The following is a 25,353-nucleotide window of genomic DNA, read 5'->3' as shown; positions in this document are numbered from 1 at the left end:
TGATTTGAAAAGAGATGTGTAGTCAAACAACCATTCAGGACCCACTCTAGCATCTGTCTTATTTTCCTCAAGCCAACGAACATCAAATGATTCTACAATCTGTTTAGTCTTCTTATTGTAAACCCTGTACGCAGTTCGAGTAGCATATCCAACAAAATAACAGTCATCGGCTTTGGCATTGAATTTGGGATTGGATTCCAAGTGGAGAAGGGTGCAAGGGCAGCCAAAAACTCTGAAATGACTGACAGATGGCTTGTGTCCAAATAGAATCTCATACGGCGTCTTCATTCTGGCTTTGTTGATTAGCACACGATTTTGAACATAACACCCAGTGTTAATCGCCTCTGCCCAGAAGAATACAGGAAGCTTGGAATCATAGAGCATCGTCCTTGCAGCATCTTTTAGAGTTCGATTCCGACGTTCGGCAACCCCGTTTTGTTGAGGTGTTCGAACAGAACTGAATTGATGCACAATCCCTTTCTCAGCGCAAAAATGATCAAGAACAACGTTCTTGAACTCTGTTCCATTATCAGTACGCAGCGCTTTCACTTGATTGTTAGTCTGATTTTCGATCATCACAATGAATCTTTTGATAAGGTTAGGAATTTCTGCTTTGTTAGACAGAAAGAAAACCCAAGTGAAACAAGAGTAATCATCTATCACAACGAGACAAAAAGAGTTGCGATTGATGCTCAAAACATTAACCAAACCAAATAAATCCATATGCAATAACTCAAGCACATGACTTATGGAGTTTATCTGCTTTGGAAAGTGTGGTTTTCGATGATGTTTTCCCTGGGCACACGAAACACATTTCTCAAAAGTAATGAAATCTTTGATTGGTAGCCCACGAACCAATTCGTTCTTCGCAAGCCGATTCAGGTTCTTTGCATTCGCATGACCGAGACGACGATGCCACAACATCGCATTTTGTTCAGAAGCTTTGGAGAAGAGACACGTGACATCATCAGGGAAATTGCTATTCATGTCTATAATGTAGGCATTTCCATCCCGTTTAGATCTTACAAGAATCCAATCGTCAGGGATAATAATTCCAGGTTTTAAGATCAGACATTCCTTATCTGTGAAATGAGTAGAGTAGCCCTTGTCGCATATCTGGAATACACTCAGCAAGCTGTGCTTCAGTTCTGGAGCAAAGTTAACATGCTCAAAATTAAAAGTTTGAATGTCGTGCAATTGGGATATGTCTCCAGTCATGTACCGGGAGCAGCCGCTGTCGACATACCAAGGTCTGGTGACATTCCTCCGCAACTGTCCCTGCACGATGAATGGAATTATTTAGTTTTGGGAACCCAGGTCATCACAATCCTGGGTTGATTTTTTCCTTTTACAAGTTTTTCATTTGATTCTTTCTTTGCTTTTGAATTGGAGAGTAATGGAGATTGATCTGAAAAAGATTTTGGAATCCAGTGAAAGTTAGGTTTCAAAAATTTGTGAGTTTGCTTTGAACTGGTGGATCTCTTACTTGAAGAGTTAGAAGATCCTGTCCTGCTCTTTGACAAATTCGACTTAGGCTTGGCCTGAGTTGACTTTGGCAAACTTCTATTGTTTTTGCAAAAAACCTGTTTATTCTTTTGAAATCTTTTGAATTTTTTGTTTAAAGTTGTATTCAAATCTCCATTTCTAGAATGAGTTTTGGGAATTTTCCTAGTCAAGGATCGTCCCCGAAATTCATTCTCCCCTCTTTTTGTTGTATGAGATACAAACATCCGGTTCATGCAGTTTCTTGCAATGTGTCCAGCAGTGCCACAGTTAAAACAAATTTGTTTGTTATCAGAAACTTTGGCACTGCTGTTGTCAGTGTTGTTCTTAGCTTTTCCATTTCTAACACAATTACACTTGCAAGATCCATCATAAAATTTAGTAACAGATGTGTTAGATGCAGAGACATGTAAATCAGATTTAGCAGTTTGATCAGAAACACCACTATTAGAATCATTTTCAGACTGAAATAAAATACCACCCGACACAAAAACATTTGTGTTTGATTTTGACACAGACTCATGACTGACACCAGACTCAATCACAACATTATTTGACTCAAAAGTTTCAGCAGCATGCTCCCCCTGGACTATTGATATATTTGCACTTGAAGCAAAAACATTAGTATGCAAGGTCTCATAACTAGACTGTATTTCCTGCTCAGAAGCTGACTTTCCGTACACCATGCAAGGTTCTTTGTCAATCTCTTCTTGAGACAGAGGAATAGCAGTATAGTTGTGATTGGATGGAGGAGGGACACTCTCATAACCTAATCCAACTTTTATTTGATTACCATGAGTGATATCTCTCCAGTGTGATTGACCTTCGATTAATTTTGCAATCTTTTCACTTGACACATCGTATTTTTTGAAATTAAATTCAGCTTTTTCAAAACAATTTTTCAATGTGCCAAGTTCCATGGTTACAACAGCAAGTTTTCTTTTGAGATGATCATAGTTCTCGCATTTGTTGCTGTAATCCTCTTGCAATTTTTTAAAATCTTTTATTTTATTTTCTAATTGAGTTTTTAAGGGCTTTTGATTTTTTTCTAAGAGTATATCCCTCATATTTCAAGTCCTTGTTCTCTCTCTTGATTATTTCAATTTGATCTCTCAAAAACTTAATAGTTTTAATACAAGATTGAGAACAACCGAATTCACTAACCTCAGATTTGACTGGTTCAGGAGTGGTCTGAACCATGAATGCAAACTGCAAATTCATCATCTCCTCCTCTGGATCAGCTTCCATTTCTTTATTTGCATCCTTGACTTGAGCAAGATTTGCCTTTTCAGGTTCTGAAATGTTTAAGGCCTGAACTTGATCTTCCCAGTTGAACGATTGAGCTACCATTGCCATGTTTGCAGACTGATTGTTTGAAGATGATCCTCTGTTGTTGCTGTGAACGTACATTACTGGCACCATGGTTCTTTCAGAGTTTTCTCGCTGATTTGGTTTTGGACATTCCCTCGCAAAGTGTCCTGGTTCATGACAATTATAACAATGCAACTTTCCTTTGCTAAAACCCATCTTTTTGTCTGAATTTACACCCCAGTTGTTCTTTCCAGTCTTTTTTGAGAATTGTTTAGCCCTGAATACTGCCATTGCCATTTGCCAAGTAATATCCATCTCTTCCACGTCTTCAGGATGAATTTGATCAAGATCCGTGAATGAAAGTTGTGGAGAGAGTTCTCCAGCAACAAAGGCATTGTAGCAGTTCACCAACCCAGTAGCTAAAGCCATATTTTCCTCCTTTTCTTTTGCAAATGAGCTTTGGGAACCAATTCCATGAGATTGAATCAAAACATCTGTGGAAGGACTAACACTAGAACCAACTTGAGATATGGTTTGAGGGATTTGAGTTTGTTGCATGTTAGGTATGATGTATGGTATGCTTTGACGAACTGTATGAGGTTGAACTTGAGGAACCTGGATTTGAGTGTTTTGAAGAGTAGTGAAACTTGTAAAAGCGGTGTTGTTATTTTGAAGTCCAAGATTGGCTGTAGAGTAAGAATTGACATGATTGATTTCTCTTTGTTTATCATCAAGATCGCAAGCTTTGATGATTGCCATTGTCTCAGACAGGCTTAAACGATTCAGATCTTTTGTCTTTTTAATCACCGAGACATTCATGTCCCATGACTTTGGAAGAGAATTTAGTAACTTCTTGTTGATTTCAGATCTAGTAACCATCACTCCTACGGAGCTCATTTCAGTGGTTAGTGTGATAAATCTTTGCAATTGATTTTCCAATGTTTCTCCCAATACGTAGTTAAACATGTTAAATTTTTGTCGGAGCATGTCTTGTCGACTTTGCTTCATGTCTTCATTTCCTTCATAAACTTCTATTAGTGTTTCCCATAATGCTTTTGCTGATGTATACTCACGAAATCCTTGTGCTATTTCTGGAGACAATGCCATAGTCAATGTGGCAAGAGCCTTTTCTTGTTCTTCAACTCGTTCAAAATCATCATCAGTGTAGTTTTCAACTTGTTTGTCAATTACCGTTCCATCTTCTAAAGTAGAAGTAATCCGAATTGGTCCTCTCAAAATGCTTCTCCAAATTTTGAAATCTTTCAGTTTGATGTATTTTTCAATTCGATATTTCCATTCAGGAAATTCTTCAGCTGATAGCAATCTAGGAATACGAGTAGTTGTTCCCATTATTGCATCCAAATCTTGATGAACAGTCATGTTTTGAGATTCCATTTTTAGTAATCTTAAACTGCACACTAAAACTCTTAAACACACACTCCTTAACCGCACACACTTATCCAGCTGCACACTGAATTGAGCCGCACACACAAATCTAACCGCACACTAAACTTGCAATCACTTCAACCGCACACTCCTTCAACCGCACACTTCCTTCAACCGCACACTCCCTTAACAGCAAACCTTGAAAGTCAGCAGCAATCCTTCAACAGTTGGCAAGAAACCCTCAAAAAGCAACTTCAATTGATACCAAATTGGCTTTGATACCAATTGTTAGTCCCCGAAATTAAGGATCCAATTTAGTAATCAATGAAGTTAATTGCTATTAAATTTAGATTGAGAAGAAGAAGGAATTGAATCAAGCATACACACATTTATATCATATAAATGTCAGGTACATCTTGGGAAAAACACACACATACGTCACAGACTTCTGGCCAAAAAGTACAGACTGACACACCTCAGTTGCTATTTATAGTACTCCTCCTACCAGCACAAGAGTGTGCAACCAAGCACATGTGTGCGGCCGTACACACACATGTGTGGCAGCACACATTACATGACTATCAACAAAACACTGCAAAATGACATAATTAACTATACAAAATGATGCCTAGCTCAAACCACAAATTATGTTCTTTCATTGACCGTTGACCAGCATTAACCAGGGTTGACTAGTGTTGACTTGATTGTGTTAGTCAAACAAAGTCAGGAAAGTATTAATGAGAGTTATACTTATGATATAGGAGAAAGATAGGTCGGGAGATTGGGCACGAGTGATTATCCGACATCAGTGAGGTGAGTCTTCTCACTATGCCTTACCCGATGGGGTAATTATGTGTGACCGGAAGGTCTTATGTGTATGATGTATATGTGATGTATGCTATATGTGATATGTTGTGATATGAGTATGATGATGTGGACCGGAAGGTCAAGATGATATGGACTAGAAGTTCCACAGAGTCTGGGATGGAAATCCCCTGAGACACTTGGATCGGAAGATCCTAGGGCCTGGAAAGGCATATGTGCCGTATGTGGTATTTTAGGGAACTCACTAAGCATTCGTGCTTACAGTGTTATGTGTTATGTGTTTCAGGTACTAGCGAAGATCACGGGAAAGCGCCAACTTGATCAGTACACACTTGTAGATGTCATGTTTTTGAGATCTTAGGTTATGGATTATGTTATGTATTTTTTGGAAACAATGGATACTTGACTTTTGGATGATTTAATAATGAAATGTTTTATTAAAAATTAAATGAAAAATTGTTTTAAATTTTACGTTGTTACAAATCCCATACGGCAACTCGACCCTACTCAGCGAGTTAGACTCCCAACTCATCAAGTCACTCCGTAATCCTTAAGAATTCAACTAAGTAATAACATACCTGAAATTCAAGATGTTACAACTTAAGCCTAAACTCCAGATCCATCGACCAAATGTGCTATAGGACTATAAAGTCTCGAACTTTATCACTTTGGACATCCAAAAGTTCTTAACACATGGTCTTAATCCATTAAGACCTTTCTATTTCATACATGAGACAAATCTAGCTATTGGGACACATTTTTATCACTTAGGACCTCTTCTAAGGTTTGAAAGGACAACTCATTTCGTCCAAATCATAGCATGCACCATTTTTGGGACTTTTGGGACAAGAATGCTTCCATAAAGCTAAAATGACTAGATCTATCTTATGCAAGTATAAAGTTCCAAGCTTTTTACCTTCTGGAGTTTCTAGGGCACAAACCAACTTCAGATTTACAAGCTTGATCTTCTTCTCCAACTCCTTGATGCAACACCTTCTTTTTAAAACACTCAAGAACACTCAAAAAGCTCAAACACTCAAGGAAATGTCTTGGGTTTGGGGAAAACGACTCTAAGCAGTGGAGGCTGGGGTAAGGGAGGGTTTTGTGCTCATAATGTTGCTTATATAGCCCCCAAACCCTAAATATTAGGGTTTCCTTCTGATATGAGTATGCCCAGCGTACTACGGCACACCTAGTATGCTCAGCGTACCCTTATGTACGCGCGACGTACTCCTCCTAGTCCCAAAACTTCAACTAGCCCTTAGTACTTTCATGGCTTCACCCTTCCATTCACAGGGACTATAAATGGAAAAATCTTGGGATGTTACACATCTGCTGAATTTGCGACTTGAATCGGTGGTCACTGATCATCTCCAAAAGACAGAAAGCTCATAGCGATTTGGTAACCAAACAAAATTGGATTTAGATGATGAAGGTATCCAAGTAAGGTGGTTGATCGGTGGAGGGTTAAACTAACTCTGGTAGAGAGAACTAATTTGATTGATAGTATATTCTAGTATGAGAGAACGAGAAGAAGCCGATGATACATAAGATGGTGGTCGTGGGTTTTCTGAACGGATGATATTTGGAGAAAAATAATTGGTTGCGGTTGCGGTGATAAAGTAACGCAACACATGTGTTGTGTCTATGACATTAATACGGACAATGAAAGATCATATACTAGGCATGTGGAAAAAAACAAGAAAAAAAAATTAGAAGCTTCACAGACGAAATTGACCATACATCAATAAATAAGGGGCCATTTTTGCCAAAACATTAAGAAGATTATGTTGCTAAGTTTGGATATTTTTAATATACATTAATAATAATAATAATAATAATAATAATAATAATAATAATAATAAGTAATAGAAACAAACTTGACATAATTGTTCAAATATCTATGATAGACAATATTTTTTGTTTTATTAGTTAGACTAACTTCCTTATCACATATGAGTACCTTCATGTTTTTTTTTTCTTTTATAACATCCTTTCTTTCATTTGTTCCCACATTAACAATGTACAATGACAAATTTACCCAATTATATTACATATAAATGAATAAAAGGATAACAATTTATTAAAAAAACAATCAAATAAAAAAATAACATTTGATTTAAGAACTATTTTTATGAGATTAAGACATCGTTCTTTAATCATTTTTCACGTGAAGTCAAAAAGTTTGATTTTAAACTTCAAATTTATATGAAAACTTTAAGCCTTAATCGTAATTTAATCAATTATGTCAATTATATATTAGATTAAAACCATGTTCCTTAAGTAACAATGTTTTACTTTCTTTGGTTGTTTTTTGATTTGATTTGATTTTATTTTATTTCTTTATTGAAAAGGGGTTCTTTTTGTTCGGTTATTGTTTCTTTCTTCAATTTGATCTGTTAAACCGTGTTTTCCTTTCGTTGGTTGTTTTCTTATGTTATAGGGGTGTTTGGTTTAACTTTTCAAACCCAAAAGTCCTTTTTGAAAAAGTTACAAAAAGTCAGGATTTTTTGATTTTTTTGAAAAAGTTAATTTTCTTTACTTAAAAACTTCAAAAATAACTTTTAAAACTAGTTTGCAAAACATTTTTGTTTTTTTTTTTTTTTTTTCAAAAAGAACTTTTGAAACGTACTTCCTCCTCTCATCTAATGTGGCCTCCCTGTCGCACCGCCTCGCTCTCCAATCAAATTTCATCCACCGCTTCCACTGCCTTCTACCGCCTTTCTCTGCTTTTTCTTTCTTCACGATCCCTTCCCTATCGGCTATTCAACGCATTCTCTGTAGAAATCGATTCACCCAAAACCTGTGTGTGCTTCTGATCCAGACTTCGTCGAATTTCTGTCGACCTTCAGTTCCTTGTGTGTCCTGTTTTTGACATGTGTTCTACTCCTATGCCTTATGATTTTAGGGCAGAAGCAGCCGACATCGACACCGACCCTCCTTCTATACATCCACACCTGCCTTCTTACTGCTATTATGCCCACCTTGCTATTGTGACCACCCAGTCCAAAGTGAAGCATAGTCGATTCCGTGTCATTTTCCTCTAGCAAAGCAGAGAAATCAAGCAACGATGTTCGGCGAGATTTTCCCCAAATCGACCCCTTTCACAAGTTACTGTGTCGCGAGAGCACTCTGAATCGACATCGACTGGAATAGATCATCGTTCCCTCTTCCAATTGCACTAATCAGTTCTTCCCCCAATATTCATTTGATTAATCAAAACCCCAATTTAATTAACTATTTTTGTATGATACCACTACACTCCAGTCTTCCAAACGAAGTTTTAATTCCTTTTAGGACAATCAATTAAAAAATTGATGTTCATCTTTTTTGCAGGAAGAATCACATATTTCTTAGATTACGTCTCATAATGAAAGATTATTATGGGACATGATCATCATTTAGCATCGTCTCTTTATCTCCCAAGAAATAATATCAGTGCACATCAGGTGCTCTACAAAATGTGCGAAAGAATGTTCGAAGCTTTTTTGACCAAGAATATTCGGAGCTTCTTTTGTCATGGGTCTCTATTGAAGCTTCAAACATTTTTTAAGTAATTAAAACTTTACTTGAATAATTACTTTTTTAACTTAAAAAAACTTACCTTGATTTTGGTTGATACAGATTCTTTGTTTTTTGTAGTGTTAACATCACCAACATGGCTAACTTTTAATCGAACAGGCTTCACTACTAGAATAAGTAATGAACATGTAAGTTATCCTTCCGAACTGCTTTTAAGCTGATTATGTTATGTAGTAAAAATCTGCAATAATCTTCTATAATTACTATTCTTATGAAAATCGAACTAATATAACAATGCATGGATTAAACTTATAAAAACTAGAAAGATAGTAGTGGGAGTTGTTTAAATCTTAGGTATAAAGTAGCGATTTTTCATTGATTTCCCCTGTATATCACATAAATGACAACTGCATTGAATACTTTTACACTTTTAACATATGTCAACCGATGCATACAGAGATAGAGAAAAGAATTGTTGAAAAGGGTAACTTTTAGAAACTTAAGAAAAAGGCATGTCAAACAGTTGCAGGAGTAAAAATTAGCAACAAAATTGTTTTTGATAATTTTGTCTAAATAAAAATAATATTACAGTAAGTTTTTGTTCATGCCTGTGTGTCAATGTGATAAGCCGAGATCTTTGTGTTATATATTTAAATTGATTTGTATAAATATTAGTTTCTTTGTTTATAAAAACTGGTGAAAACCCTTTGGTCCATGTATGTTTTTGTTTATATATTTGCATGGTTTTCTTATTGCACGTGACCTGATTCCTTTATTTGGTATGTTCCTATATGATTTATATTTTGTCAAACATTTTTAATAATTATAAATTTGATTTAACTACAAACCACCGATAACATTAAATGTGATCTTGAATTGCAATTCCAAACACTATCAGCCACAACTCCCTGCAAGCTACAACTTCTAAGGCTATATGTAAGCGCTCTCACCCCGCCTACCCAACCTTAGTTTGTAATTGGCTGATGTTTGGTTAATATCACTGGGATATCAAATACAAGTATTGTCTTGCATTTTACTGGTAGCTGAAAATGTGAACTATTAGACTTTTAATATGAGTTGTTAACAACCCTTATCATTATGTTTTTTTTTCCTTTTTATATAACTACTAGATAATGACCTGCGTAAAATGCGGGGAACATATAAAAATATACATATAAAGGTATAAAAAAGCTAACACTATAAAAAAAGTATAAAGTAACAGAAACAACCTTAGCATTATTGGTATCATTGAAATGGATGAAAAAAAAAACAATGAAACACTTGAGTATCTATAATCGTTGAAGGTTCACTTTGTAGACAAAACTTTTTGTTGTATTAGTTAAACGACCTCCCTCGTTATATATAAGTACCTTCAATCATTTTTCACTTGTAACGCAGAAAACAAAAAACATATAACTGAAAATGAGTGAAGACGGGCCTACGCAAGTATAACCCAACATATGGTAATTATTGTCATTGACTTTTGTTAATGGTCATAACAAAATAAACAACTATGGAGAATTTCCTACGCTGAAAACGAAATGAGATTCTTTTATTAGATGAAGTTAAATTCATACAATGTATATAAGTAGTCTCGTTGAAGAATCTAGCATATATGATTCAGGCTTTAATGACATGTCATCCAAACCTAACAATCAGTAACCTAGTACCATTGCATAGTCCTTTGGTTTGGTCGATATTATGAAGTAACATGACTGGAACACCTATTTTTAGTGTAGGTTTATGGTTGGAAATTCTAGATGACTTAAAACCATTCAACACAATTGGAGAGTAGATTGATTCCTCAAAAAAATCTAGTAACTCTGTCTCATGTAAAGAATTTGAACTCATATATTTTTTCCCTTCATCTTTCATAAATCCTAAAATGTAGTCATTAGTAGCATCGAATTCTTCATTTGTAGGGACCAAAATAGGTTTATCTTGAAAATATGATAGATCATCAAGATGGTTTTCAAAGGATGGCTAAATGGTGGACACAATTAATGAATATGGTCACTTACAGAGCGAACGGCAACGTCTCTTGGAAATTCAACTTCAGCTTCACCATCATTTGGGCCACCGGTATGACCTTCACCAATTTTAAGAATCCACTCATCAAATGTTTTTGTCTCATCCAAATCATTAGTTAGACAACCAAACTAAAGCCTCATGTTTATGGTTAAACGTAAAACCATACATTTACGCCATAATCCGAATGAATATGAAGTCTGCATAATATCCGAAAGATTGCGTCTTTGTATTGCTAAAAAAATGTCTAAAGTCACCTCCAGGTAAAATGGTCTTGCCTCCAAACGATTCTGGAAGATAAATACATACATAGCAATGATATCCTCTTTGTTGACCATATTTGATGTATAGCCTTCAGTGTCATTGAACTGTTCGTCAGAGTTCACTAATACTTTTTGTATTGGCATGTGATATCCCTCTAGACAATGCCATATAAAGTTGGTCATGCGAGAAACCTATTCTGGGAGATAAATACCTGCATTTGGAATTGTTTGTCCCTGAGTTTTATTGATTGTCATTGCGAAACATAATCACATTAGAAATTGTTTTCTTATCAGCTTGAATGAGAACATGTCATCTTCATGTGGACATAGAGGAATCCTTAGACCAAATCTCCAGAATAGTTTATTTCGACTATTAGTGATGAAGCGATACCAAATAGTTTCTTTCGATAATTAGTTTCGTACGATTATCTAGGGGTTTAAGGTTTAGAAGGAGGGTGTGTTGCAATAAATATTAGCAAATTCATTAAAAATGGGACTTATTTATGAACGCAGATTTGTATATGTTCTTAGTAGGAACATGATATACTTTAAAGAACACGGAATATATTCTTCTTGTATCATCTCTCATTCATATATAAGTATACATTAATCTTCACCAAAATAAATAGTTATTTTTTCAAAATATATGTTTAAGAACTAAAATAATATGTGAAGTTTATTTTAAAACATGTTGATGCTAGTACTCTTTTTTGTAATATGATTTTCATATATGAAAAACATAAACAATGATTACTTTTATAATTTTACAAATTAAAACATTATTACTTGTATGTATTTAGACAAAATTTTCGTATAACAAAATTTTAGAACATAATTAACCGTTTAAAAACCATAATGAAATAGAGAATCAATTAATTGGTTGTTATTTTATTTTTATTTTTATAAGGTGGTAACCACATTGTGTCTTATTTATAAACTTATATTATAATATAACTTTTATATATATATATATATATATATATATATATATATATATATATATATATATATATATATATATGATAAATACAAAATAAATTAATATATTGTTATCATTCTACTTTTATTCCACAAATAATTAATTACGATTATAATGTAAATTATTTTAAAATAAACTAAATAAGGAATTAGATTTACATAATTATATAAATTTTAGAATTAAGACAACTAATAAAACAAAAAAAGACAACACTCTCATCTGTCATTCAAATCTTATTATTGTAAAACAAAAACGCTACTGTCAAAATAGCTATTAGATATTTCATAAAGAAAAGACAACACTCTCATCTGTAAGTATTATAAATGTTTATCGTTTGTACATGTTAAAGTAGTAAAATCAACAAGGGAAGCTAAACAATTTACGATATACCTAAATAATCAAATGCATAAAAACTCTGATAACATTAATTGAAAATCTTCAAGGTTTAATGTTGGAAGTTTGATGTATAATTTGGGAATTGATTCAAATTTTACTACATTTCAAATTTCATTGCCTATTTTTGTAGGATTATTTAAAGTAGATTGCTAATCTTAGTGGGGTAACTAATACGGTTGAGGGTCTGATCTTGGTCAATGTAATATGTTCTTCTCAATCATGAAATCAATGTGGATAGCCTGCAGACCATGTGTAAGACCATGTGCTGAGTAATACCTAAGTGAAGCATTTTGACACATTTATAACAACATAAATCCATTACCTTGCATGAGAGAGTTGGGTAGGGCCAATCAATTGTTACAGGAAGACATTATTACAATAAATTAAGAACATTAGGCTTTGAATATGCAACATTGTTTTGTATATTGATCACATTCTTTAATTTAAAAAAAAAAAACCATTCAAAGGTTTCGTAGTAATGATCATTAGAAAGTAAGAAACATGTCAAATAACATTTTAGCTTTATTACATCTTGAAGTTATTTCATATGCTATTTTGAGAACATCTAAATGGTATGCCAGGTACCAAAATGAATAAAGATTTTAAATAAATTAGGTTAGTCAAAACTGAGTTTTTCTTTTTCTTGTTCAGGTAGTCATATCAGGATTTTATCATTTTCCAAAAAGATTTCTCCACATATGTTCATCAAGGTAGGTATTCAAGGAATCTATCTACAGTTAAAGAATTCCAATATATATATATATATATATATATATATATATATATATATATATATATATATATATATTAAGAGTACAATGCTATTAATGATTTTCTTTGCAAAATTCAACGCTATTAATGAAATTCGCTTCCGGAACATTGTCCTACAAATGAGCTTCACTGCAGGAAAAAAATAAAACGTTTCAATCTCATCTACAAATAATCCAAAATAATATATTTTTTTAAAGTACAATGCCGTTAATGAACTTTTTTTTGCCAATTTTAATACTAAAAACAAAATTTTCCTAGAAAATTATCATATTAATGACCTACTAAATAACATTTAAATTTATATATTACATAAATGGTTCACTTGTGAACAAAAGTACATAAATAGTCCATATTTGAAATGTTTTTTTACATAAATAATCTATATGCGAAAGAAAATGAAAATGTATTTTCCATTAACAAAAAGTTTTAAAAAAATCCTATTAAGGAGCTCTAACGTACAAAAAAATAAAACTTTTCTAGAATAGCCAAAAGAATACGAAAAAATCATTTTTTGAAACTACAATGTTATTAATGTATTTTTTTTTTTGAAAAGTTTAATGCTATTAATGGATTTTTTTTCCAAAAAACAATCCTTTAAATGAGCTTCAATATTAAAAAAAATGTAACTTTTCATATCAACTAAAAATAATCCAAAAAAGTCATTTTTTTAAGAGTACAATGCTATATATGAATTTTTTTCAAAGTTCAATTCTAAAAATAATTTTTTTACCAGAAAAGTTCCTAATATAAGGCTAAAAGAACATACTGTAAAATACTTCTCGATCTACATGAGCAAGAATTAAATGTTTCCATCAATACCAAATAAGGCATATAAATCATGCCTCATTCTGTAGTGAATTATAACGCCCCACAATGTTGAATCCTCTCAGTAGCAGCATTCCAGAACTCAAATCATATTGGATAATCAATATGAAGAGAAGCTGCAATAAAAAATAATAATTGTCGCCATTTTATACATATATTAGAGATTATTGGGGGTGTTAGTATAATAACTTGCAATTAAATATAATTTTCAAAGAGAACTTAGTATGAGAAACTAATCAAGGTGATCAAGGGCCAAATGAGGCGTTATAACTAAAACATAAACAAAGAAATGTTAGTGATGAAAAAGGAAACTTTAAGGAGAAAACATACAAATTTAAACCATGAAAGATAACAAAAATCCACAAGTATATTTTTAAAGTAATTTAAACCGATACGTTTTTAAAGTATTTTAAAAAAAAGTAATTTAAACCAAGCCGTAGGTTTATCCCAATATTGTTCCCTTAAGCATTTCATCGAATAGGTAGTAGACAGGTAGACCAAACAAAATTTCCAACTATCCAAATCAATGTCTCAAATCCTAACACATCCTAGCAAACGAAAAAACAAATCATATTTGTGATTTTAACAACCAAAAGCGGAGGATATGGCATAACTTGTGTATGAGTCCGTTGTTTATAATTGGTTTGTTCAACTTATTGAACATTTCGCCAAAAGTAAGAAGAAAATGGGGAATCTCATCGAAGGGTCCGATTCAAATTTCTAAATAACATAATTGCGACAATTATTTTCAAACCACAAATTTTGATACCCTCGTAACATAAAAATCAAAATATATTTTACATACATTCACAAGAACCCAGATGAATTCGACCATTTATGTTGTTCGTCAACTCCAATTTCGACGTACAAGAAATCTAAAAAAAATCAAGCAACTTGAGTAAAAATCATTTTCATGTTGTCGCAACTTTAGCACAAATATCGATGAAGAGTACAAATATCAGTTATCAAGAAATAAACATATATGAGATGACTAAGAAGTTGTCAAGTGGAATTTGAGTTACTTGTTTTCTTACCTTTCCCTGATGTGATTATAATTCCAGTCGTTCGACTAAAAATCTAAATTATTAAGTAAAAGTCAAAACAACATGCTTTCTGTGTATTTTTGAGAGAATGGAGAATGAAGATGATCAATAGCCTGATAAAGAAATCATCAATGGTTTATCGAGATATACAAAGCGGAAGCATACCCATCGGTTTTAAATATGGATAAATCCCTGATTTCTTGCATACGTAATGCAATTTAAATTTCGTGTCTGATTTTTTGGAATAATTTATCGTTACATAAAAGATTGATTGAGATTAACAATTTGAAAATCTCTAACTCTTACAATTCCAGACACCTTAAAATCATAAATTTAGATCAAAAAAATATTATGACATATTGAATAAACATAATCAAAAGGAGGTAATTATGTTGTTGACATAAAAGGTAATAAACAATTTATATTAAAAGGACCATTATACCCTTGCCTCTTTCATAAGGAACCAAAAGTCAAAATAAGTTGTTTGTACTCTTTAATAGAGTGTAAGATTTAAAGAGTTACCAAATTACCCATGATCCTAGACAGGGGTGATCACACCTTGTAGCCATCGCATGTACAACATTTAAAAAAAATATATAAAAAACGTTATAAAAAATAAACTATTATTATGATATCTCTTCTAGGGTACATATGATTATTGAAATTAATGCCAACAGAAATCTTCAATTCAAGTGGCTCTAAATACAACCACCCTCCAGTTTTAGGGCCATTGACTTCACCCTACTCCCAAGTAAAAGCAGTCCCTCAAATACTCAAAAAACCTAAAAGATTAAGATATACACAAAAAAAAAATGAAAAAGGTAAAATGGACTTTCAAATATAACAATAATATTTTATAGACAATACTACAAACAAGCTAAAAACATGCAAATAGAGACGAAAGAACATCATGATTGGATTAACACGACACACTCATTTAGTCTTATCTTTCTTCTTCCCTTATAGGAGTTTATAAAACATTTTCTATTTTGTGATGGATTTCTGAATTACTTTTTTGGGATATGTGAGGTTGCAAAGAATGGAATAACAAAGAAATGAAATGGATAAGTAATCGTAAAAGAAAGATAATAGAATGAGTAATTTCATTCCAGAAACATGTTTCTGAGGCATGAAATGGAACATAATGAAAAATTCATACGATTTTTATGTTATATATTGGAATTTAAATTATAAAGATAATCTTTCATATATCTTTGTTTAGTTATTATTATGTAATTAAAAATAGTTTATATTGCAAATCTTATACAAATATTTTCTCCTATTGCTAAGAAACCTTGATACTCACAATGTTCCCAATCCTATTTTCAAGAGTGTAGGGTGTACCCATTTATCCTTAAGAAAGTAAACTCAATAAGAATATTCAAACCAGTTAAACGAAAGAATAATGTTGTGCAAGGTTCTTACTATACTTTTTGGCATGTCCAGACAACACAAGTTAACCAAAAAAAAACCCCACTAATTAACCAATATTAATCAATCTAAACATTTTCCAATAAGATTTATTGATTTAATCTATTTACATGGTATACTAAAACTTTGTCTTTTTTTTTTTTTTTTTTTTATATTGAGTTTAAAAGATGTTTTTTTTTATAATATTAAAAAAGGATTGGTGAATAACTTATTTCTGAGAGCCTAATTTCTATTTTTATAAAAATGTGTTTTTTTTTACAATAAATCAAAACACATATCACCACACGGTTTTGCTCAGTTGTAGAGTATGTGGATCACTCACTAGTATAAGGGTTTGAATTCCATCTCCAAATCCAGGAAGGGATCGAATGGGTAAAGCATTATATACATTGACTGGAGTATATCTTTCATTCACAAGCTGGTAAGCCACAAAAAATCATTGACTAAATGCATATATATATATATATATATATATATATATATATATATATATATATATATATATATATATATATATATAAATTCACTACCTAGTGGACATATCTTCCAAATCGAAATAATGGATAAGAGGTAGTGGTGTTGCTATGTCCATCCTTTTGCTCTCTATATACCTATAACTTAAAAAATTAAAATCAACAATACATATCATAAGAATAAAAATCGAAACGGATCCACAAAAACGTAATCATTATAGATTTAAACTTAAATCGAAAGGTTTTATAGATTGAAACTGAATAAAAGAAATATATTCTAAAACGTGCCCAAAATCGATCTAAACTATGATCAAATTAAAGTAGAATCCAAATTTTTTTTATCTATATATCATTCCTCTTTCTTACATGATGATCAAATACAAGACTAATCTACATAGATTGGAGCTCACATATATTCTATTTCTTCTTCCCTCCATTTTCTTCTCCACTACAAAACTTAGGTTAGATAAATCATATAAAGAAAGGAATGAGATAATGTAGGGGTACTGGTAATGAGGGGTGGGGCGGGGTATTTTTTCATTTTATTTTTGCTGAGATTTAATTGTCATTAATAGAATTCCTAATTTAATTCATTTTATTTTTGGTGAGATTTAATTATCATTAATAGAATTCCTAATTTAATCCATCTTATGGTGAGATTTAATTGTCATTAATAAAATTCCTAATTTAAAATACAATATACATTTTATAAAATTTGTGGACAAAAATAAATGGGTTGAGAAAGATGATATCAACAAATAATCCAACGATTGAAAATATAGGATTGGAATCAAATCAATGGCCCTATTTCTTTAGTGTAGAATTAAAGGTTTTCTTTTAATAATATTTAAAGATTTCTTGCATCCGCCCTTAAGTAATCAACCCATTATCATTACGTAGGGACCTTGATTGCTACACAACAACCATACTATAACCGTAAACTTACATTACACTTTGTGTTTAGTTTATGAGAGGTAATGAAATGATATCAACTATCATGTATATGAATCATATTATGCTTCTAATGGAAGTATCCTTATTGTGTTATCTAGATGAATGTCACAACCTCACCGTTACCGTTGTCTCCTACTAAATTTGTCGATGTTCTTCCTAATATCACTATCAATTGTCGATGTTCATTTGCAGTTTGCACACCTATGTTTCTGGACCAGGATCAAAGTTAGAGCGTTCTCACAATTTCCTAATTCATGGCTTTAGTGGTCAATTCCGCCATTCAAAAACTTTCCACCCTTCAACTTAATGAACTCTACACATCTTCATCTCCTAATCTCCAAAAAACCTCTCAATTCTATCTCCCGAACATGTATGTGCATCTTTATGTGTGTGTCTGTTATGAAATGAAGTCACACAGGATTGATTTTACTTTTTTGGGGTATGTGCAGATAGAGCTCGGAAAGATGTTGTTGGAAACGGGGAATGTTCATTGTTTGAAAATTGGTATGATCCTAGTGTTGATGACGATGATAAAAAAAAGCTCTGATTGCTCAAGTAATTTTACTTGCTGCTAGGCTGATGTGATGAATCAGGCAATTAATTTAGGTAATTTATATATGTTATCCCTTTGATGGCCCATCTCCATTGACCTGGGTATCGAGTAATCGCGTCTTCGTTACCCTAAATTGGAAATAATATATTAAATGTATATCAAATCCTAGCTTTTAGATGCTTATGCAAAGGATTGCATCCTAGAATGAAATTTGCTTGGTTCTTCTAGGTAGATCTGCTTAATTCAAGCTACCCTGGAGGTTTGGCATCATATATCAAGACTATTAGAGAACTCTTGGCACATTTTTCCGTTATCAGCTCTCCTTAGGGAGATCGAGGATAAACTTTACTAAATGATGTTGGAAAATGTATCAAAAAGAAAGAAAATAAGCTCTTCATTGAAAGGGTAAGTTTGAAAATTTCTATCCTCCATTCCTATGTATTTATTTCATATGGACCATTGCCTTTTCTATTGACAGGAGAAGCTGAGAAAGCAGTCCTTGATGAAGTTAGAAATACAGGAGCAAGTTAGAGAGAGGCAATAAATGGAAAAGACGATGCAAAAACTCATTAAGACGATGGATCACTTTGAAAAGGAAAAAAAGGAAGAGGTTGCCCCTCTCATTGAAGCTGCTTTCCAAAAGTATTTAGCTAAAGAGAAACTTTGTCGTAAACACCATCAACTATCTGAGTAAATGAAGCTGAAAATGTTACTTTAAATGTTCTATTTCATCAGAGTAAACAACAAAAATAACAACAAATCTAGAAAATACATTCCGTTTGCATGGGTCTCTTCACTAGTTTTACTTAAAAAGATTAACCAAATATAAATATTTTTGAGTCGATATGCATTTGCTAACAGATGAACATAACTATTTTTAGGTCGATATGTATCTGGAAAAAGAACATAAAGAAGTAACATGACATGCGTTTTTTTTTTGAGAAATGTGTGTTGTAATTTTTTTTTATTAATAATAGAACATAAATAGAAGCAAAAGCCAATAGAAAAATATTTGGGTAAATTTCCCAATTATGTCTGTTAATTCGTTTCAATATTAACCATTTACCCGTCACACATTTATAGTTTATTATCGTTAATTTCTATTAATTGTTTATTTATATCGTAACGTTTAAAATATTCAATTAATAATTAGGACTCAATAAATAATAACAGTTATTCTCTATGATTTTTTTACTTATAATTAGGATTCAAAGGGCTTCTAGCCCAGCGGTATTAGGTGGTGTCCTCCCTCTTTGAGGTCGAGGGTTCAAGTCATGTCGTGGACATAGGTGGAATTAGGTGTTAGTTTAGGAGTAGATTAGTATATTTGTATTTGCCGGATCAATGTATTTTTCTTCTTTATAAGAAATTCATTTTATTTTATATTTTTTAGTTTTATATAAAACACTTCTTTACCGTAATTTTAAAACTTCTTCATTTTTAAAAGGTATGACATTATTAAATACATATTTTCAGAATCATCATTATTATTTAAAATATGAAATTAGATAGTGTAAAAATAAATTCAACCAATAAAAATTTATATATTAAATATGAATAAATAAAAGAATTACAAATAAATTAAAACATAATTAAATAAAATCAAGTTAAGAAAATTACATTCATCTTTGATACGATGTGCAACACCCCTAACAACCACATAGACACATAATTTTTTTTTAAAGAAACTTACATTCATATTTGATACGATGGGCAACACCCCCAACCATCCAACTTTATTTACTTCTAAAGCTTTCCTTTTCCACATCCAAATCTCATGGGCTCATATACATTTATTAACTTGGTTTTATAGAAAACAAACTTGGTTAATAAATAAAAAAACAGGAACTACTATAAGTTGCATATAGAAGGGCATTTTGGTTTTTTTTTTGTTTTTTGTTTTAATTCTGTAACAATTGTTGGTGGTCATTAGATATAGAGAAAGACCAATTTTTTTCAAATTTATGGAGTAATAATAAGGGCATGAGTAGAGAAGAAAAACAGAGGGCATAATGGTCAATATTAGGAAAATATTGACATTTGTTTGTTGATTGATCTATGGAGATGTGGATGGCGTTGGTTGGTGCTAACTTGTTAGAATGGTATAATATAGGACTTATGGACTCATTGCTTCCTTGATTGAGAGACTCCATTATGAAACCTTATGAATCAATGTATTTAATATTTCAGCTCCAAATCATACATGATAAGGCTTTGATAAAAAAAAAACAAAACAAAAGCAAAATAAATAAGTAAATAATCAAAAATGAAAATGGAAGACAAATCAAACATGATTTAAATCAAAAATGTCCAAAACACTTGTGCACAAACACTCCTATATGTTTATGTCAAGTCGAAAGGTAATAAACTAAGATGGATCCACGAGTACTCCAAAAAATCAAGAATTGATATTGAACATGCATACTCAAATTCTTCCTTGGATTACTATTTTTACCTTCAATCACATGCATGTTTGTTTTCAAGTGCCAATGTAACGTCCCACTTTCACAACAAAAAATTTTCATTTTTTTATTAAGATAAAAACTCCCCAAATTGTTAATCCATTAATTAAGAAAACCATTTATTCTGAATTGCATTTATTTAAAATCAGAGTATTATAGAAACACGGAATCTTCAATGTTGCTGATGAGTGTGTACAGTCCCGGTTTCACCTTCCAACAATAACTGATGATACCTGAAACCATAAACAATAGGTAAGCATAAAGCTTAGTGAGTTTCCCCCAAAATAACACACACTAATTATACAAATAGCCCAGCCTTGGGGTTCAGTCCAACCCAAAACAAATATGGTCCCCACCCTAGGGTATATTTCAACCCAAGCATGCCATAGTGAGCGCCTTCTTGGGGTATATTTCAACCCGTTATGCCATAGTGGGCCTCGCTCTGGGGTATATTTCAACCCAAACATATCACAGTGGGCCCCGACCTGGGGTATATTTCAACCTAATCACAACATGTATCATACAACAACTATCATACTACATAAACAGTTAATGGGTCGGCCTTAGTGCCTTCGACCCATGGTTATAGTGAGGAGACTCACTACCGCCTAATAGTCTTCTCCCAGCATGCATTCCTGCCACCAGCTAACCTCTATAGAATGTGTAACCCTAAGTAACCAGAGATAAGATAGCCACCTGAACAGGTGATCATGCTCTAGAGTCACAACCATACGAGGAATAGGCAAGAGAGCCTAGACCGAGAGTTCTCAAGCTATCCTACATGACCACATACAATCCCAAAGGGCACTCCATAGGTGATAACCAGCAAGCACATATAACATACAGTTCTACAGATTATTACAAAAAAGCAGGATACTCAATACCAAAACACAGATCTAACAGATCACTACAACATAACAACATACTCTATACCGAAACACAGATCTAATAGATCACTACAGCATAGCAGCATACTCGATATCAAAACATAGATCTACAGATCACTATAGCATAGCAACATATTAAATATCAACAATCCAAGGACTGCATGCCCGAATATACATATAGGTGAGATAGTCACCCGGACAAGTGATCCTACTCTAGAACCACAAACAAACAAGGAACATGTAAGAGAGCTTAGATCAAAAGTCCTCATTCTATCCTACATGACTATATACAGTCCCTAGGGTATCCTTCTATTAGCAGATAACCAAAACTAGTGGGCCGACATTGGTATCTTCGACTCACGGGTATAGTGAGGCGAAACTCACCTCGATATATGTGTAAGTAACCACTGTAGCAGCGAAGAACTCTACCAGCTTCAACTAACTTCCAATCACCTAAAGGAAGATACTTGAGTCAATACATGATCACAGGTTATAGTCACTTGCAACAGTGACCACCTCACATGAATTGACGATTAGGGTTAAGTAAGAACACTTAACCCTTTAAGGACTTAATCACTTAAGGGTAGTACTGATTAAGGTTTTACTTAGTTATTCTTGGGTGTAATAATAATCCCATCAATAGCCCAAATATGCGTCCGAACATTGTCCAAAATAGAGCTCACCAATTCTAGGGTTTTCACATAAAATGATAACTAGAGTTAGTGTTCCACACTTAACCCCTTAAGGACTTAATCCACTAAGTCCAATATTGCATTAAGTTGATTGTTGGGGCGTTATTAAGTATTATTTAAAGTTTAATTAACAACTTTAATGTAGGTCCTGACCAACTCTAAAAACTAGGGTTTCTTGACATTAGGGTTTTCTAAACCATAATTAGGGTTTCCAACTCCTAAAGTTAGATGATTAGCTAATTAAATAAATATATATTTAATAAAATGGGCACCACCCACTGCCACCTCGGGCAGTGGTGGTCAACGACGGACCGCATCGGCTGCCACCTGCACACGGTGGCGGTTCGAGTGATAATTCTAACAATCCAAACACACATACAAGTTTTTACATCATTCATGCACATTAGCACCAAAACTAATATCAAAATGTCCAATACGGCCACCAAGATGGTGGCAGACGGTGGCAAAAGGTGCCAGCCACCACCTCACGATGCTGGTGGTGGGTTTTCCTTAATTTTCCGGCCAAGAATTGTTCATACAACATCATACCATTAAAACACACACATTCATGCCATAATACACACACAAAACATAACATACACACACACACAACCACCTCACACGGTGGCAGGTGGTGGCAGAAAAGGGTAGCCAAGGCATAATCCACCATGGTTGGCTGATATGGTGGTGCTCTTCGTTTTCTGGAGAACTAACCACATCCAAAACTACTTCGTGGCTTGCAACAACAACACATATACACAGACACGAGTTATAACACGTAACCATACACCCAACACAGCCACCCACGAGGTGACGTGCAACAGTCAGAGCAGCGACAACAACACATAACAACCATTCAGGGCGTCGATGGCTACAACATATTGATAGAAAGGGAAGAAGAGAGAAGGGTGCACGACCTTTAATTGGAAACATCAGTAATGACAGCCACGACTTCACTCCTTCCGATCGCCCACTACCATAACATCCAAATGGCAACCTTCATCTTTAACGACAGTGGGAACAACGACATCGGTGCTTGGCTTGGTGGTTTCAGACTTCAACTGTAACAACCGGAAACTAGAAAGCTAATTAAGGAAAGATAACAAGCAAATTAAAGGTCTACTCGTCGAGTCCAAGGGGTACAACTTGACGAGTAGAAATCAGTTTTTCGACGCGGGTTGAGGAACCTACTCGATGAGTTGGAGAGGACCAACTCGACGAGTTGGTCTGGGAAACCCTAGATTCGGGGATTTGCACCCTATTTAAGCATCTTAATCCTCACTTCAGGGCCTCATTTCGACCCTCCATTGTCTAAACTCTAATCCACGAAACCGTAGTGCTTTGTTTGAAGTTGTGAGCCATTTTGAGTGATCTTTGTGTACTTTTGAAGCTTGTGGAAGAAGAGGAAGCTAGAGGGCTCAAGAAGGAGAGAGTAGAGCCATTTTGAGTGATCTTTGTGTACTTTTGAAGCGTGTGTACTCGTCATGTCTCGTTAGTGACTAGCGTGGGAACTCGGCAAGTCAAGGGAGTGACTCGACGAGTTGGGTAAACTCAGGGATTGACTTTGACTTTGACCAAGCGTTTACTTTGACCAGAATGTTGACTTTGACTAGGGGTAAAATGGTCATTTTACCCTAAGAAGGATTATCAGTTTTGACTAGGTATTATGTTGGTAATGATAACTCGGGGAGTCGAGAGATCAACAGTTTGGGGATCTGCTAGCTAGCAGCGAGAGGTTTATTCGCAAGATTCTGCAGTTAGCTTGTGAGGTAAGTTTTCTCCTGTAGGAGCGGGTCGAAGGCAACAATGCCGACCCGTTTATGTATGTTAGTGTATGCCGGAGCGGGTCGAAGGCAACAATGTCGACCCGTTTATGTATGTTAGAATGCTCAAAACCCAACAGTGGTATCAGAGCCTAGACTTGTTTTCTTGTTATACTTGCAAAATTGGCTGAAAAATTGAAGTTTGTTGTTGTCTGCTCAGCAGACTCGCCGAGTCCATGAAGGGACTCGACGAGTCCAAGGCAAAATTCATCCAACTCGCCGAGTTGGTTCATGCACTCAACGAGTTGGACCCCCTGACAGCATATCTTTGAGTTTTAAAGCTGGAATTGGTCTAGAATCATTACCTTAAGCTGTTTTGGACTTACAAAACCTGTTTTTAAAGTGGTAATGATTATAGTAAACCAATTTCAAGGTTAAAATCAAAATTTCAAGTTTTATATATGTTGATGTAATTCTTGAAATTGTTGATACGGATTGTTCATGCTTATGGGTTTTGGTAGATCTTAGGAATTATTTACAAAGTGTTTGTTAGTTAATTCTTGATATAAATGTATTTTAAAGGAGTCCATAATTTGTCCTCAAATTATGGATTACCAAAAGTTTTTTTTTTTTTTTTTTTTTTTTTTTTTTTTTTTTTTTTGTTACCTTGTTTTATGAGTTAATTTAGATTAATGAAAAAATTATGTGTTAGTAGTTTTCAATCCAAATTGATCTAAAAGTTGATCATAAGATGTGTTTTTTTTAACTTGTCCTCAAGTTATATGAAAAGTCACATTTATGAATCTTAAAACTCATAAAAATGCCTTAGGTTACAAAAATGAAGAGTCCTTTTCTTATAAATAGTTTTTATGGACTCCATAACTTGTCCTCAAGTTATGGATGTCCAAGAGTCTCTTCATTAAAAGTTTTTTTTTTAAAAAAAAAACTTTAATTAAACTCATAAGTTATGAATATCCAAGAGTTTTGAATAGTTTCAAAATTTTCCTTCAAGTTTTGGAATTTGCAAAGTTACTTCCCCATGTATACTTTATTCCAAATTTAACCTTAGAATTTTAAAAGTTTAAAATTCAACCTTATACTATAATAATATTAACAGTTAATGATTATATATATATATATATATATATATATATATATATATATATATAAGAGTAAAGTCAGTCTTACTGTTAGTAGGCCTCATTCACGAAGCCAATCTATAAGGGGAGTATAAGGTTATTGCCTATAAAATGACAGTTTAATGAGTGTCCATTCTCACCCACCGC

The 25,353-nt window shown here is 33.3% G+C and overlaps 1 long non-coding RNA gene across 2 annotated transcripts; it reads left to right on the top strand.

Annotated features, from left to right (window-relative positions):
* Positions 1-7,683: 7,683 nt before the first annotated feature.
* On the top strand, positions 7,684-19,057 carry LOC145097121 (uncharacterized). 2 transcript variants are annotated; one of them, XR_013704236.1, is made up of 7 exons: positions 7,684-8,578; positions 8,668-8,735; positions 12,865-12,923; positions 17,903-18,080; positions 18,160-18,316; positions 18,492-18,668; positions 18,742-19,057. It is a non-coding gene; the product is annotated as an uncharacterized LOC145097121 (long non-coding RNA). The 2 variants fall into 2 exon arrangements; XR_013704237.1 differs by lacking the exon at positions 17,903-18,080.
* Positions 19,058-25,353: the final 6,296 nt, after the last annotated feature.

This window comes from Lactuca serriola, chromosome 4 (genome assembly GCF_051521515.1).
Source record: "Lactuca serriola cultivar US96UC23 chromosome 4, Lser_US96UC23_V15, whole genome shotgun sequence".
Lineage (NCBI taxonomy): Eukaryota > Viridiplantae > Streptophyta > Magnoliopsida > Asterales > Asteraceae > Lactuca > Lactuca serriola.
Note: the sequence above shows the minus strand (reverse complement) of the source record. Positions and strands in the feature narration are given on the sequence as shown.